This window comes from Eptatretus burgeri, chromosome 16 (genome assembly GCF_056783735.1).
Source record: "Eptatretus burgeri isolate ZD-2024b chromosome 16, Ebu_testis_v1, whole genome shotgun sequence".
NCBI lineage: Eukaryota > Metazoa > Chordata > Myxini > Myxiniformes > Myxinidae > Eptatretus > Eptatretus burgeri.
Window position 1 is genome coordinate 26861620 of NC_140976.1, and position 3376 is coordinate 26864995.

The 3376-nt window shown below is 36.3% G+C and overlaps 1 long non-coding RNA gene across 1 annotated transcript; it reads left to right on the forward strand.

Moving 5' to 3' along the window:
- The first annotated feature begins 1120 nt into the window (after window positions 1-1120).
- Window positions 1121-3376, forward strand: LOC147010755 (uncharacterized). Its single transcript, XR_015052268.1, has 2 exons — window positions 1121-2552; window positions 2835-3376. It is a non-coding gene; the product is annotated as an uncharacterized LOC147010755 (long non-coding RNA).

Genomic DNA, 3376 nt, shown 5'->3' on the forward strand with positions numbered 1-3376 from the left:
AACCTGATCTGGTTCAGTGATGAAGCCCATTTCCACTTGAATGGTGCCATCAACAACCACAACAACATTTTCTGGCGTCTACATACGATTTAGTCTCATACCACAAAGCCACCACTTTTGTCTTCTGCTTCACTGTCAATGGCATAGTTGAGCTATGGAGCTAGAAATCCCAGGGAACAAATAAGACGATAACACCACCAAACCCTGAAAAGGAAAACAATATAGGTCAAAAAACAAAGAAATAGCAGGAAGTCAAAGTTGTATCAATCTTTTTGAAACTCCTTGCATATATATTTTGGCCTGTCTGTTTGTTTGGCTGTCGTGTTATAACTTGAGAACGGATCAACGGATTTCAATAAATTGAATTACGGTGGATTTAGGGAACTCCCTGGAAGGTTTGTGATAAAAAAACAAAAAAAAAACATTATAAAAAATGGGTACGTACACGTGGAGAAACTGCAAACGCCAAATTGGGACGCTGGTTTTCCCTGCACTTGGAATACTTTTTCTTCTTGCCCTATTGATTAGCCATCACAGCACAGATTGGTATTTCTGTCAGCAAAGCGATGGGTCTATGTATGTATGTATGTATGTATGTATGTATGTATGTATGTATGTATGTATGTATGTATATATATATGTATATATGTATGTATGTATGTATATATATATATATATATATATATATATATATATATATATATATATATATATATATCTTCTTCTTCTTTCGGCTGCTCCCGTTCGGGGTCGCCACAGCGGATCATCCGTATGATCTGCATAGTGATTTTGCACATGTTTTACGCCGGATGCCCTTCCTAATGCAACCCTGGTCGCCTCTTACGACACAGGGATATGGTACACCTATTTTAACCGGGGTATACACCGGCCCAGTATACTGGTACTCATTTCGCCGTCTTCGGAAGGATGACAGGCTGAGTCAACCCCCTGGTGTATTAATTCAGTGGCCCAACGGGGCTTGAACTCAGGACCTTTTGGATCCCAAGCCGCTGCCCTAACCACTGCGCCAACACCAGGCTCGTATAATATATATATATATATATATATATATATATATATATATATATATATATATATATGTATGTGTATGTATATAGCAGGTGTCCTCGTCTGGTGAAAACGTCAATTTTTACATTAAATGTACTCTTTCGACATCTTACCTCACCCAAAATGCACGTTAAAGTAGTTCCTTAAATATAGAATGTCATTCTCAATGAAGAAAGAATTCGTATTTTACAAATAATGTGCAAGAAATGGTAATGTGTATGCCCTGAAATATAAAATAATGATGCTTGTTTTTTTTCTCAATAGAATAGAATGTGAAATATCCATTTACCATGTTTACAATGTCTACTATCCAAACACAATGCTGCTGGAGAACCACATTTATTCTGACATTTAATTAAGGCATATATCAATTTTGATAAAATTTTCAGCACAGAAATTCTAAAAAGATACAAGGCTGGTTTGAATGTTTTGTAGCTGTAAGGTAGCAGCAATCGTAATTCACAATATGCAAGTAATTCTCACTTTTCAGCATCTGGAGAATAATTCAGTTACTCAAGATATAATAAGGTGGGTAATTAGTGTTTCTCAACCTTTTATAAAATAATTTAAGATTAAAAATGAATATTTAAGTTTTAACTGTATCTGCAACACTTGCGAACAATGTTTCCTTACTATAATTCACAGACGGATGTTTGTTTGTGGATTTGTTTGTTAGGCTACTCCTCCTCCAGTTCTGGCCCAATTAGATCCAGACTTGCAACGGAGGATCAGCATAATTCCAATTAATGTATAGGGGTGTTTTTTCCTTTGCCAGTGGTCTTGAGGGGGGGGGGCAAATTCTCTATGTAAATATGTATCGTGTAGCACTGCCTCCAGGTGGGGGAGGGTATTAAAAGTCTCCGCCATTTATTGTACAGTATTCCTGTCCTCAAATTTTCCAGTACAGTGAGGTGTTTGGAATTATTAGCAGTCGGTATGTTTTTGCTTCATGCACGTAACCCGGGTTATTTTTTCCTCTACAGAGCTGTCAGTTGCCTATACACCGACCAAATCAAGGTATGCGTCAGAAGAACGTGTTGCATGCTTGGAACAACATCGCCCATAGGGCGGGTACTCTACTAGTTTATGTAATTCACACTTTTTTATCTTTTCATGACTGTCTGTTCATGACGTATGCTGAACTTAAACAATTTGTTTGTTGTCTCGATGGTAAACCAAAAAGCCATACCCAGATATAAACAAGCTCCGTTATGATATAGTAAAGCAGAAATTCCAGACTGGCAACACCCAACTGCTGTCCAACTCAGATGGAATTGATTTGAGCCTCTGCTACCCTCCCCGTCTGTCTATACTGAAGATGCATGACCTCAAGGCAAATGACCAGATGCTTTTCTGGAAATATTCCAATGCGCAGCATCCTGTTTCACCGAGTCCTGAATCACATGGATGAAGAAAGGCTGAGAGATTCTTGAATTATGATTGGTGTGATGGAGATTTCATACCACAGGAAAGGAATACAGATTGTATGTCAATTATACCATCACCAAGTTATGAACACCATTTTATTTCTGATTTTTATCAGCTTTATCCACTGATCACCACCATACTTTTCATTTTAATTATATGATCGTTTGCTTATAGTAATCTTAGCATTTCAAAATTATGATGCTCAACTTCAAAATGCATGTGCTACTTTGTACAGTATACGAGACAATGTAATGCTGAAAATGGTCATTATATTTACCATAAACAAATAAATTATACAAATCTAAAATCCAAGTGTCTGATATTTATCTTTGACACAGGAGCTGGTGGACATCCTTTGTGCACAAGAAAGAGTCGAGGATGACAATGAAGATGACCATAATGTTGCGTCTGCCAGCTTGGCAGATTAAATCTTTAGTAATGAAGATGAGAATAAACAATGTTATTGATGAAAACTTATTGTGTATTGTAATTTTCCAATTGAAACAAAATGTTTGAGTACTGTACATATTTTTGTTCTAAATTTGCACACAGAGTCTGTCGTGCCTTAATGGTATCAATACTATAGATTGCAATTATGAGTGTCAGCAGGTACATTCAGTACATGCTACAGAGAATATTTTGTTGAAGTATTTGAGTAACTTGATGCTTTTGTAAGAAAAAAAAAATTTTAGTTCTGGTTTGGAGGGTTTATTTGGTCCCCATGGCCTATATTATGTTACTAGATGTTTTGTGTGATATGTCATTGGACGAAAGGAACTTATTTCTTGTCATTTCTAAGTAATAATTGTGTTGATATTGAATGTTAACTTGCATAAATGTGAAATACGGTATACATGCAGGATAAAAAGATTGAAAAATG